Genomic DNA, 14065 nt, shown 5'->3' with positions numbered 1-14065 from the left:
CAGCATAGTGGCTGGCTGGGGCAGCATAGTGGCTGGCTGGAGCAGCATAGTGGCTGGGGCAGCATAGTGGCTGGCTGGGGCAGCATAGTGGCTGGCTGGGGCAGCATAGTGGCTGGCTGGAGCAGCATAGTGGCTGGCTGGGGCAGCATAGTGGCTGGCTGGGGCAGCATAGTGGCTGGCTGGGGCAGCATAGTGGCTGGCTGGGGCAGCATGGTGGCTGGGGCAGCATGGTGGCTGGCTGGGGCAGCATAGTGGCTGGCTGGAGCAGCATAGTGGCTGGCTGGGGCAGCATAGTGGCTGGGGCAGCATAGTGGCTGGGGCAGCATGGTGGCTGGGGCAGCATGGTGGCTGGTTGGAGCAGCATGGTGGCTGGGGCAGCATAGTGGCTGGCTGGGGCAGCATAGTAGCTGGCTGGGGCAGCATAGTGGCTGGCTGGAGCAGCATGGTGGCTGGCTGGGGCAGCATAGTGGCTGGGGCAGCATGGTGGCTGGCTGGGGCAGCATAGTGGCTGGCTGGAGCAGCATAGTGGCTGGCTGGGGCAGCATAGTGGCTGGCTGGAGCAGCATAGTGGCTGGAGCAGCATGGTGGCTGGCTGGAGCAGCATGGTGGCTGGCTGGAGCAGCATGGTGGCTGGCTGGAGCAGCATGGTGGCTGGCTGGAGCAGCATGGTGGCTGGCTGGAGCAGCATGGTGGCTGGCTGGGGCAGCATAGTGGCTGGCTGGGGCAGCATAGTGGCTGGCTGGGGCAGCATAGTGGCTGGGGCAGCATAGTGGCTGGCTGGGGCAGCATAGTGGCTGGGGCAGCATAGTGGCTGGCTGGAGCAGCATAGTGGCTGGGGCAGCATAGTGGCTGGCTGGGGCAGCATAGTGGCTGGAGCAGCATAGTGGCTGGCTGGAGCAGCATAGTGGCTGGGGCAGCATAGTGGCTGGCTGGAGCAGCATAGTGGCTGGCTGGGGCAGCATAGTGGCTGGCTGGGGCAGCATAGTGGCTGGCTGGAGCAGCATAGTGGCTGGGGCAGCATAGTGGCTGGCTGGGACAGCATAGTGGCTGGCTGGGGCAGCATGGTGGCTGGCTCGAGCAGCATAGTGGCTGGCTGGGGCAGCATGGTGGCTGGCTGGGGCAGCATAGTGGCTGGCTGGAGCAGCATAGTGGCTGGCTGGGGCAGCATAGTGGCTGGCTGGGGCAGCATGGTGGCTGGCTGGGGCAGCATAGTGGCTGGCTGGGGCAGCATAGTGGCTGGCAGGAGCAGCATAGTGGCTGGCTGGGGCAGCATGGTGGCTGGCTGGGGCAGCATAGTGGCTGGCTGGGGCAGCATAGTGGCTGGGGCAGCATGGAGGCTGGGGCAGCATAGTGGCTGGAGCAGCATAGTGGCTGGCTGGGGCAGCATAGTGGCTGGCTGGGGCAGCATAGTGGCTGGCTGGGGCAGCATAGTGGCTGGCTGGAGCAGCATGGTGGCTGGCTGGGGCAGCATAGTGGCTGGGGCAGCATGGTAGCTGGCTAGGGCAGCATAGTGGCTGGCTGGGGCAGCATGGTGGCTGGCTGGGGCAGCATGGTGGCTGGCTGGGGCAGCATGGTAGCTGGCTGGGGCAGCATAGTGGCTGGCTGGGGCAGCATAGTGGCTGGCTGGGGCAGCATAGTGGCTGGCTGGGGCAGCATAGTGGCTGGCTGGGGCAGCATAGTGGCTGGCTGGAGCAGCATAGTGGCTGGCTGGAGCAGCATGGTGGCTGGCTGGGGCAGCATGGTGGCTGGCTGGGGCAGCATAGTGGCTGGCTGGGGCAGCACAGTGGCTGGCTGGAGCAGCATAGTGGCTGGGGCAGCATGGTAGCTGGCTGGGGCAGCATAGTGGCTGGGGCAGCATAGTTGCTGGCTGGGGCAGCATAGTGGCTGGGGCAGCATAGTGGCTGGCTGGGGCAGCATAGTGGCTGGCTGGGGCAGCATAGTGGCTGGGGCAGCATGGTGGCTGGCTGGGGCAGCATAGTGGCTGGCTGGGGCAGCATAGTGGCTGGCTGGAGCAGCATAGTGGCTGGCTGGAGCAGCATAGTGGCTGGGGCAGCATGGTGGCTGGCTGGGGCAGCATGGTGGCTGGCTGGGGCAGCATGGTAGCTGGCTGGGGCAGCATAGTGGCTGGCTGGGGCAGCATAGTGGCTGGCTGGAGCAGCATAGTGGCTGGAGCAGCATAGTGGCTGGGGCAGCATAGTGGCTGGGGCAGCATGGTGGCTGGGGCAGCATAGTGGCTGGGGCAGCATAGTGGCTGGGGCAGCATAGTGGCTGGCTGGGCAGCATAGTGGCTGGGGCAGCATAGTGGCTGGGGCAGCATAGTGGCTGGCTGGGGCAGCATAGTGGCTGGCTGGGGCAGCATAGTGGCTGGGGCAGCATAGTGGCTGGGGCAGCATAGTGGCTGGGGCAGCATAGTGGCTGGGGCAGCATAGTGGCTGGCTGGGGCAGCATAGTGGCTGGCTGGGGCAGCATAGTGGCTGGCTGGGGCAGCATGGTGGCTGGGCAGCCGCGTAGCACAGGCCTGGGGGAGTCGCTGGTCGGGGGCCCATGATTGGGTCGCGGGGTCTGCGGGGAACGAGTTAAGGCGGCGGAAGGAAACCTCCATCATGGTAGCAGCTTCCACAGTCGTTTCTAAGTCCTGGGCCCACTTTTCCAGCAGCCGTTGGCGCACATAGTTAGACCTGAGGCCCGCTATAAAAATATCGCGTACAGCAAGTTCCCTGTGTTCAGCCGCGGTAACCGCTTGGTAATTACAGTCTTTGGACAAATTATTGAGTTCCCTTAGGAATTCGGCGAGTGATTCCGTAGGCCGCTGGCGGCGAGTCGTGAACACATGACGAGGGTAAACTTCATTAATGGGCCTTACATACATTTGTTCGAGAACTGCTAGCGCCGCAGTATATGAACCGGCCGAGTTTAGTTGCGTAGAGATTCTGTGTCTCACCCTCGCGTGCAGTAGACTTAGCTTCTGATCTTCTGTCGTTTCGGCTGTGCTCGCTTCGGCCAGGTGGGCCTTGAAGCACCGCAGCCAGTGGGAGAAGATTTCTTTAGCCTCTGCATCCTGTGGGTTGAGTTCCAGGCGTCCAGGCGTCCGGGCCGATTCCATAATCGATCTTTACTGTTCTTAAGTCGATTAAATTGATGGAACCATCAATTCACCAGACACATGTTTCCGATGTGAATCTAGGCTTTCATCGACTAACTTCAGAGCCAGCCTGTTACCTGTCGATGAACTCTTAGTGAACTCAGGCTGACTCTGGACACGGGTATTTATACAGCTGCACTAGGGGGAGGGGTCATGGGCGGAGCCAAGGGTGGAGCCCAGTACAAGTTCCTGAGTGATCCCAGCGCTACTCCCCCTAGTGGTAGGATAGCGCTACTGCGCTGACAACAACAGTGTGAATGATCATATATACATATATATATTACATTCACCCCAGTAGACAGGAGGTACGCGGAGTCCCCGGAGGAGGGATTGCTGAGGGAGCGGTGCAGCCTTCGGGCTGAGTTCAACTTGTTGACCACCAGAAAGGCGGAGGCTCAATGGAGAAAGGCTCAGGGTGCGATGCACGAGTACGGGGAGAAGGTGAGCAGGATGCTGGTACACCAGCTCCGTAAGCGGGATACGGCTAGGGAGATTGGTGGAGTTAAGGATCAGGGAGGAAATGTGGTGCGGAGGGGGGTAGACATTAATGGGGTCTTCGGGGACTTTTATGAGAGACTATATCAGTCCGAACCTCCGGCGGCGGGGGGGGGGGGCGCTTTTTAGACCGGCTGAGATTTCCGAGGGTGGAGGAGGGACGGGTGGAGGGTCTGGGGCGCCAGTTGAGCTGGAGGAGCTGGTTAAAGGGATAGGGAACATGCAGTCGGGGAAGGCGCCGGGGCCGGATGGGTTCCCGGTTGAATTTTACAAGACGTATGCAGACCTGCTGGGCCCCCTGTTGGTTAGGACTTTTAACGAGGTGGGGGGGGGGGGGGGGGGGAGGGGGGGGGGGGGGGCTTTGCCCCCCACAATGTCTCGGGCGCTGGTCTCCTTGATTCTTAAGCAAGACAGGGATCCCCTGCAGTGTGGGTCATACAGGCCGATCTCACTCTTGAATGTGGACGGCAAGTTGTTGGCAAAGATCTTAGCCACGAGGATAGAAGATTGTGTGCCTCAGGTTATACACGAGGATCAAACGGGGTTTGTGAAGGGGAGGCAGCTGAACACTAATATACGGAGGCTCTTGAACGTTATAATGATGCCGGCGGTGGAAGGGGAGGCGGAGATAGTGGTGGCGCTAGATGCGGAGAAGGCCTTTGATAGGGTCGAGTGGGGGTACTTGTGGGAGGTGCTGGAAAGGTTTGGGTTTGGGGAGGGGTTTGTCAGTTGGGTGAGGTTGGGTGAGATTTCAAGGTGAGAGGGGGAAAGTTTAAGGGAGATGTGCGTGGAAAGTTTTTTACGCAGAGGGTGGTGGGTGCCTGGAACGCTTTACCAGCGAAGGTGGTAGAGGCGGGCACGATAGCATCATTTAAGAGGCATCTGGACAGGTATATGAACGGGCGGGGAACAGAGGGAAGTAGACCTTGGAAAATAGGCAACAGGTTTAGATAAAGGATCTGGATCGGCGCAGGCTGGGAGGGCCGAAGGGCCTGTTCCTGTGCTGTAATTTTCTTTGTTCATTGTTCTTTGTTGTATGAGGCCCCAATGGCGAGTGTGGCCACGAATAAGAGGAGGTCGGAGTATTTTTGATTATATCGAGGGACGAGGCAGGGGTCCCCTGTCCCACCTACGTTTTGCGCTGGCAATTGAACCCCTGGCTATGGCGCTGAGGGAGTCGGGGGATTGGAGGGGGCTGGTCCGGGGTGGGGAGGAGCACCGAGTGTCGCTCTATGCGGACGACCTATTGTTGTATGTGGCGGACCCGGTGGGGGGAATGCCGGTGGTGATGGGGATTCTCCGGGAATTTGGGGATTTCTCAGGGTATAAGCTTAACTTTGGGAAAAGCGAGCTGTTTGTGGTACACCCGGGGGACCAGGAGGGGGGATTGGGAGGCTCCCACTGAAAAGGGCGGAGAGGAGTTTCAGGTACTTGGGGGTTCAGGTGGCCAGGCGCTGAGGGGCCTTGCATAAGCTAAACCTCACAAGGCTGGTGGAGCAAATGGAGGAGGAGTTTAAGAGGTGGGACATGTTGCCGCTGTCTCTGGCGGGTAGGGTGCAGTCAGTCAAGATGACGGTGCTCCCGAGGTTTCTGTTCCTGTTCCAGTGCCTCCCCATCCTTATCCCAAAGGCCTTTTTTAGGAGGGTCAACAGGAGCATTATGGGATTTGTATGGACGCACGGGACCCCGAGGGTGAGAAGGGTGTTTCTGGAGTGGGGCAGGGATGGGGGGGGGGAGGGCTGGCGCTGCCCAACCTCTGTGGGTATTATTGGGCTGCCAATGCAGCGATGGTGCGTAAGTGGGTAATGGACGGGGAGGGGGCGGCATGGAGGAGGCTGGAGATGGCATCCTGTGTGGGCACGAGCCTGGGAGCGCTGGTAACGGCGCCGCTGCCGTTCCCTCCAACGAGGTATACCACAAGCCCGTTGGTGGCAGCTACCCTCAAGATTTGGGGGCAATGAAGGCGGCACAGGGGGGAGGTGGGGGCCTCGATGGGGTCCCCGATACGGGAGAACCACCGGTTTGTTCCGGGGAGAATTGATGGCTGGTTCCTGAGTTGGCACAGGGCAGATGTCAGGAGGCTGGGGGACCTGTTCATAGATGGGAAGTTTGCGAGCCTGGGTGAGCTGGAAGGGAAGTTCAGGCTCCCCCCGGGGAACACCTTTAGGTACATGCAAGTAAGGGCGTTTGTCAGGCGGCAGGTGGCGGGGTTCCCTCTGCTGCCGCCGCGTGGGGTTCAGGACAGGGTGCTCTCGGGGGTATGGGTTGGAGAGGGAGGATCTCGGAAGTGTACCAGGTGAAGCAGGAGGTAGACGAGGCCTCGGTGGAGGAGCTGAAAGGTAAATGGGAGGAGGAGCTGGGTGAGGAGATTGAGGAGGGGACGTGGGCGGATGCCCTGGAAATGGTGAACTCCTCCTCTTCGTGTGCGAGGCTTAGCCTCATACAGTTTAAGGTACTGCATAGGGCTCATATGACCGGGACAAGGATGAGCCAGTTTTTTGGGACTGAGGACAGGTGTATTAGGTGCTCAGGGAGCCCAGCAAACCATGTCCACATGTTCTGGGCATGCCCAGCGCTGGGGAGTTTTGGAAGGGTGTAGCAAGGACGGTATCGAGGGTGGTAGGATCCAGGGTCAATCCAGGCTGGGGACTCGCAATTTTTGGGGTTGCAGTGGAGCCGGGAGTGCAGGAGGCGAAAGAGGCCGGTGTTCTGGCCTTTGCGTCCCCAGTAGCCCGGCGGAGGATTCTTCTTCAGTGGAAGGATGCGAGGCCCCCAAGCGTGGAGGCCTGGATCAACGATATGGCGGGGTGTATTAAATTGGAGAGGGTGAAATTTGCCCTAAGGGGGTCAGTGCAGGGGTTTTTCAGGAGATGGCAACCATTCCTACATCTCCTGGCAGAACGGTAAAAACAAAAGGTCAGCAGCAGCAGCAACCCGGGGGGGGGGGGGGGGGGGGGTGGGGGTGGGGGGGGGGTGGGTGTCTGGTGTCTCTTTGTTTTTGTTTTGGGTTGAATCTTCGCTAACGACAGGCGGTTATTTATTGTTTCTCTTTTGTATACACGGGGGGGGTTGTTCTTTTTGTTCTTTGAATTTTCTGTTACTGTTTTTGTGAAGATGTGAAAATTTGAATAAAAATCTGCCGAACGAAGACCAGGGCCGGAATTCTCCGACCCCCCCGCAGGGTCGGGAATCGGTGGGGGCAGCGTAAATCCTGCCTCCGCCCTGGCCGGAATTCTCCGACCCCCCCGCAGGGTCGGGAATCGGTGGGGGCGGCGTAAATCCTGCCTCCGCCCTGGCCGGAATTCTCCGACCCCCCCGCAGGGTCGGGAATCGACCGGGGCGGCGTAAATCCTGCCTCCGCCCTGGCCGGAATTCTCCGACCCCCCCGCAGGGTCGGGAATCGGTGGGGGCGGCGTAAATCCCGCCCCCGCCGTGGCCGGAATTCTCCGACCCCCCCGCAGGGTCGGGAATCGGTGGGGGGCGGCGTAAATCCTGCCTCCGCCCTGGCCGGAATTCTCCGACCCCCCCGCAGGGTCGGGAATCGACCGGGGCGGCGTAAATCCTGCCTCCGCCCTGGCCGGAATTCTCCGACCCCCCCGCAGGGTCGGGAATCGACCGGGGCGGCGTAAATCCTGCCTCCGCCCTGGCCGGAATTCTCCGACCCCCCCGCAGGGTCGGGAATCGGTGGGGGCGGCGTAAATCCCGCCCCCGCCGTGGCCGGAATTCTCCGACCCCCCCGCAGGGTCGGGAATCGGTGGGGGCGGCGTAAATCCTGCCTCCGCCCTGGCCGGAATTCTCCGACCCCCCCGCAGGGTCGGGAATCGACCGGGGCGGCGTAAATCCTGCCTCCGCCCTGGCCGGAATTCTCCGACCCCCCCGCAGGGTCGGGAATCGGTGGGGGCGGCGTAAATCCTGCCTCCGCCCTGGCCGGAATTCTCCGACCCCCCCGCAGGGTCGGGAATCGGTGGGGGCGGCGTAAATCCTGCCCCCGCCCTGGCCGGAATTCTCCGACCCCCCCGCAGGGTCGGGAATCGACCGGGGCGGCGTAAATCCTGCCCTCCGCCCTGGCCGGAATTCTCCGCCCCCCCCGCAGGGTCAGGAATCGGTGGGGGCGGCGTAAATCCTGCCTCCGCCCTGGCCGGAATTCTCCGACCCCCCCGCAGGGTCGGGAATCGACCGGGGCGGCGTAAATCCTGCCTCCGCCCTGGCCGGAATTCTCCGACCCCCCCCCGCAGGGTCGGGAATCGACCGGGGCGGCGTAAATCCTGCCTCCGCCCTGGCCGGAATTCTCCGACCCCCCCGCAGGGTCGGGAATCGACTGGGGCGGCGTAAATCCTGCTTCCGCCCTGGCCGGAATTCTCCGACCCCCCCGCAGGGTCAGGAATCGGTGGGGGCGGCGTAAATCCTGCCTCCGCCCTGGCCGGAATTCTCCGCCACCCGGGAATCGGTGGGGGCGGGAATCACGCCCCGCCGATCGGCGTGCCCCCCGCGGCGATTCTCCGGCCCGCAATGGACCGAAGTCCCACCACTGACAGGCTAAACCCGCCGCCGTGGTTTAAACCACCTCTGGTGCCGGCGGGATTGGCGGCGCGAGCGGGCCCCGGGGTCCTGGGGGGGGGGGGGGTGATCGGACCCCCACGGTGGCCTGGCCCGCGATCGGGGCCCACCGATCGGCCGGCGGGCCAGTGCCATGAGGGCACTCTTTTTCATCCACCGCCGCCACGGCCTCCACCATGGCGGAGGTGGAAGAGACCCCCCCACCGCGCATGCGCCGGTGATGACGTCAGTGGCTGCTGACGCTCCGGCGCATGCCCGGACTCACGCCGGCCGGCGAAGGCCTTTTTGCCAGCCATGGCGCCGGTCGGAGGGGTGCCAAAGGCCGTTGGCACCGGTCGGAGGGGCAGGAGTCACTCCGGCGCAGGCGTAGCGCCGAAAGGTGTGGAGAATCCCGCACCTTTGGGGGGAAGCCCGACGCCGGAGTGGTTGGCACCACTCCGCTACGCTGGGACCCCCCGCCCTGCCGGGTAGGGGAACATTTCGCCCCAGAACACAGTACTTATACAACGTTCAAAAATCAATAGCCTACCCCAGTTGGACGGGATCCAATCCCTGAAGCTGCTACATTTAAACTTATCCAATAGAATTGCAAACAGCACATGATTGATCCTCATCCTGACAGCTGTGCTTACTCATCGTTTGCTGTGCATTCATTGTCTGTGAAAAGCAGGATAGCAAAAACAGTTTCCTGCATTGTTTCACAAAGACAAGATATCAGAAGTGTTGTCCTTCCGGACATCCTAAATCCCATTCGATTACTTATTACTGCCATCTTCTAAAAATACATGTATAACGGTTAATAATGATTACTCAGTCCGATAATTCATCTCAATCCTTAATAAAGTAACTTATGTAAAACTACTCTAATTGCATGCTAAGGATTCAGTTTTAAGAGGTATCATCGCTGAACCCCCTTCATATAGAAAGTGGCAGGAATCTAACCAGGTAGAGCAAAGGGGACAAGCGAGAGAAGGTAGGTGGTCAATACAGGACTGAAGGTCCTGCGCCCAGTATACACAACAAGGGAAATGTTGCGCACATTGAAATGGCCGGTACGATGTTGTGGACATCACAGAGACATGGCTGCAAGGGGATCAGGGCTGGGACCTAAATATCCTCGGATATGTGTCCTATCGAAAGGACAGGCAGATGGGCAAAGGGGGCGGGGTTGCATTGCTAGTAAGTGATGAGACCATCAATTCACGTGACACGTGGTTAAAAGTGAACAGTGGTTTTAATCGTCTTACAACAGAGCCTGCCTGTGACACAATGAACTCGAGATGAACTGGCAGGCAGGCTCTCAGCATCAACCTTTATACTTCTGGTTAGGGGGAGGAGCCGTGGGTGGAGCCAAGGGTGGAGCCCAGTACAAACTCCCGTACACTCCCAGTGCATCTCCCCCTAGTGGCAGGCAGCGCAACTGCTCGTGTGCCAAGCTTACAGAGACATAATACAACATGTGTAATACAGTGTGGATTACGCTACTGTGATTCACCACAGTAAGGAAAGAAGTTAAATCGATAGCAAGGAGTGATATAGGATCAGAAGGCATAGAATCTCTGTGGGTAGAGTTGGGGAATCGCAAAGGTAAAAAGAACCTGATGGGGGGTATGTACAGGCCCCCTAGCAGTAGTCAGGATGTGGGGCAGAAAATAAATCAGGAGATAGAAACGGCGTGTAAAAAAGGCAATATTACAATAATCATGGGGGCTTCAATATGCAGGTGGACTGGGAAAATCAGGCTGGTAGTGGATCCCAAGAAAAGGAATTTGTGGAATGTCTAAGAGATGGTTTTTTGGAGCAGCTTGTGACAGAGCCGACTCGGGAACAGGCAATTCTGGGTTTGGTGATGTGTAATGAGGCAGACTTGATTCGGGATCTTAAGGTGAAGGAACCCTTAGGGAGCAGTGACCACAATATGATATAATTTACTATTGAGAGGGAGAAGCTGCAATCAGATGTAACAGTATCACAATTAAATAAGGGTAACTACAAAGACATGAGGGAGGGGCTGGCCAGAGTTGATTGGAGAAGGAGCCTAGCAGGGAAGACAGTGGAACAGCAATGCCAGGGGTTTTGGGGGTTATTCGGGAGGCACACTGACGAGGGAAGTCAAGGACAGCATAAAGGCTAAAGAAAAAGCATACAAAGTGTTGCTCGTTATGCTTTTACTTAATTTGCTCTCTTTTAATAACCTTTACTCTAGAGTCGCCAGGTATCTTTCTGATACCACCACGAGGTTCAAAGCCAAGTGCTGATCAATAACTCAATACACCAGTTAGTAAGTTTCAAATCAAAACACATTTATTATACACACAGTCAATCCCTACTCATGCATAAAACTCTACTTACTAAACTATCACTACTACTAAAGGCCTATACTTAGCTTTCGAATGGCCCACCAGGTCAGAGGAACAATGGCCGTTGTCCGGTTCTGAATCTGCTGGCTTTGAGCTGGTACAGAATAGTAGCTAGGAGCGTCTATCTTGTAGCGTGCGTTAACTGGAGACTTACTTGTTTGATGCAGCTGCTAGGCAGGTCTCTCCTTGTTGAGAGTCACGGTCAAGAGTTCTTTGAGAGTTGCCCAGAGAGCGAACTGACCTTGGGGACTCTACTTTATAGTCCCCAGGGGTTTCGCGCCCTTTTGGGCGGACCCCGGACTTGGTCCCAATTAATTGGACCATGTCCCAATCGTTCTTATCGATTTCTCCAATACTGGAGCTGTTCCCTGATCGTTGGGCGGGCCCCATGTGTCCGTTGGCCTTCCTTTGTCCTAGCTCCCGCTGGCGCCGAGGAGTCTGGTTTGGTCCCGATTGATTCAATGTTTCTGATTGTTTCTGTATAGAACCTTGGTAAGGCCGCACTTGGAATATTGCACACAATTCTGGTTGCCACACTACCAGAAGGATGTAGAGGCTTTGGAGAGGGTGCAGAGGAGGTTTACCAGGATGTGGCCTGGTCTGGAGGGTGTTAGCTATGTGGAGAGGCTGAATAGACTCGGACTGTTTTCATTAGAAAGATGGAGGTTGAGGGGTGACCTGATAGAGGGCTACAAGATTATGAGGGGCATGGCCAGAGTGGATGGGCAGGCACTCTTTCCCAGGGTGGAGGGGTCAGTCACCAGGGGACATAGGTTAAAGGTCCGTGGGGCACAGTTTAGAGGAGATGTGTGAGGCAGGTTTTTACACAGAGGGTGGTGAGTGCCTGGACCGCGTTGCCAGGGGAGGTTGTGGAAACAGACACATTAACGCCATTCAAAAGGCATCTTGACAAACACATGGGTAGGATGGGTATTGAGGGATATGGCACAAGGAAGGGCTGAGGGTTTGGGCCAAGGTTAGTATCAGGTGCAGGCTTGGAGGGCCGAAGGGCCTGTTGCTGTGCTGTATTGTGCTTTGTCCACCCTCCAGAACTCAGTGAACTACATCCCCCAGGGTGCACCGGGCCGCGCAGGCGCGCTGCGCCGCCAGCCTCCGGGACACCCGGCATGCCGCGCGGTTTGGCGCACACCACCGCCCCCCCGCTCTGGAATGGTCGGGTCGGCCCGTGGCCGGGAGTGAGCGGGAGGTCGGACTGTACCAGCCCGGCGGCGGGGGGAGGACCCTCCTCACTTTCAGACGGTGTGGCGGCGGCGGCGGAATAACCGGAGAAACGGGCGGGCGGAGCGGGAAACCCGAGCGGAGCGGCCGGCCGGCCGGCAGGGGGCCGGGCCAGGGAGGCACCGAGAGAGGTGAGGCCGCGGAGAGAGGCCCAGAGCGACAACCACTGGGGGGCCCACTGGCTCCTCCCCGGGATCCACTGGATCCTCCCCGGGATCCACTGGATCCGCCCTCCCCCGGGACCCACTGGATCCGCCCCGGGATCCACTGGATCCTCCCCGTGACCCACTGGATCCTCCCCCCGGGATCCACTGGATCCTCCCCGTGACCCATTGGATCCCCCCCCCCCGGGACCCACTGGATCCTCCCCGTGACCCATTGGATCCGCCCCCCCGGGATCCACTGGATCCTTCCCCCCCCCCCCGGGACCCACTGGATCCGCCCCGGGACCGACTTGGTAAACAATGGGATCCACTCGATCTGCCCTGGGATCCACTGGCTAAGCACTGGGTTCAACTGGATCTACATGGGATCCACTCGATCTACCATGGAATCAACTGGCTAAACAATGGAATCCACTGGATCCGCCCTAAGATCCACTCGATCTGCAATGAGATCAACTGGTTAAGCACTGGGATCCACTGGATATACCATGGGATCCACTGGATCTGCCCTGGGATCCACTCGATCTACAATGTGATCAACTGGTTAAGCACTGGGATCCACTGGATATGCCATGGGATCCACTGGATCTGCCCCGGGATCCGCTGAACTTGCACCGGGTTCCGCTGGATTTGCCCTCTGATGGGAAAGGGGTCAAATCAATCAGTCCGCAGAGATCCACTGGATCGACCACAGATGAAGCTGCTGGATCAGCTCTTTGAGGGGATCCACTGGATCAGCCCACTCGAGGGACCACTAGATCTATCTTCTAGAGGGGAATCCATCCACTGGTTGGGGTGCAGGGGGGGGGGGGGGGGGGGGACACAGCTGGAGCAGCAGTTCAGCAACGATCCCCCCGCCTGGAGCTGAAGGACAGAGATCCCGTCCAGAGCTGTCCCACACCGTCCAGAGCTGTCCCCATCCGTCCAGAGCTGTCCACATCAGTCCAGAGCTGCCCCCCCAGCGTCGACATGTCCCCACGCCAACCGGAACTGTTCCCACGCCGTCCAGAACTGTCCCCACAGCGTTTACATGTCCCCACGCCGTCCAGAACTGTCCCCACGCCATCCAGAACTGTCCCCACGCCATCCAGAACTGCCCCACGCCATCCAGAACTGCCCCACGCCATCCAGAACTGCCCCACGTCATCCAGAACTGTCCCCACACTATCCAGACTCTCCCCTCACTATCCAGAACTGTCCCCACACCGTCCACAGCTGTCCCTACACCGTCCAGAGCTGTCCCCATCAGTCCAGAGCTGCCCCACAGTGTCTACATGTCCCCACGCCGTCCAGAACTGTCCCCACGCCGCCCATAACTGTCCCCACGCCGCCCATAACTGTCCCCACGCCGCCCAGAACTGTCCCCACGCCGTCCAGAACTGTCCCCACGCCGTCCAGAACTGTCCCCACGCCGTCCAGAACTGTCCCCACGCCGTCCAGAACTGTCCCCACGCCGTCCAGAACTGTCCCCACGCCGTCCAGAACTGTCCCCACGCCGTCCAGAACTGTCCCCACGCCGTCCAGAACTGTCCCCACGCCGTCCAGAACTGTCCCCACGCCGTCCAGAACTGTCCCCACGCCGTCCAGAACTGTCCCCACGCCGTCCAGAACTGTCCCCACGCCGTCCAGAACTGTCCCCACGCCGTCCAGAACTGTCTTCACGCTGTCCAGAACTGTCCCCTCAGCGTCTACATGTCCCCACGCCGTCCAGAACTGTCTTCATGCTATCCAGAACTGTCCCCCCAGCGTCTACATGTCCCCACGCCGTCCAGAACTGTCCCCACGCCGTCCAGAACTGTGGTGAGTGGAGGGCCAGGGCGATGGTGTCTGCTGTGGATCGGTTGTGGAAGTTGTCGAGTTGCGGTGGATGAAGCCATTCTGGGAGTATGGAATTGATTTTTTTTTTGGGGGGGGGGCAACATTCTTTCATTTTGCAGAATCACCAATTTTCGACAGTTCACTTGGGAGAGTAGCAACAGTATCAGGGCCTAACGGCTGTTTAATCTTTCTTTTCCCCTTTTAAATGTGAATTCAGATCAGAGGGGATGGAGGCTAGGGCAGTTGCATGCTCCTCCTGTAGGATGTGGGTGGTGAGGGATACCACTGGT

At 59.1% G+C, this 14065-nt stretch overlaps 1 protein-coding gene across 1 annotated transcript in view; it reads left to right on the top strand.

Moving 5' to 3' along the window:
- Positions 1-11729: 11729 nt before the first annotated feature.
- The window catches only part of klhdc3 (kelch domain containing 3), a 225802-nt gene continuing 223466 nt past the window's right edge, over positions 11730-14065 (top strand). Inside the window, exon 1 of the mRNA XM_038798866.1 lies at positions 11730-11924. The gene's annotated coding sequence lies outside the window, so the exon portion shown is untranslated. The remainder of the gene's footprint in view (positions 11925-14065) is intronic.

The sequence above is a fragment of the Scyliorhinus canicula genome, chromosome 6 (assembly GCF_902713615.1).
Source record: "Scyliorhinus canicula chromosome 6, sScyCan1.1, whole genome shotgun sequence".
Lineage (NCBI taxonomy): Eukaryota > Metazoa > Chordata > Chondrichthyes > Carcharhiniformes > Scyliorhinidae > Scyliorhinus > Scyliorhinus canicula.
This window is presented reverse-complemented; position numbering and strand designations above follow the sequence as displayed.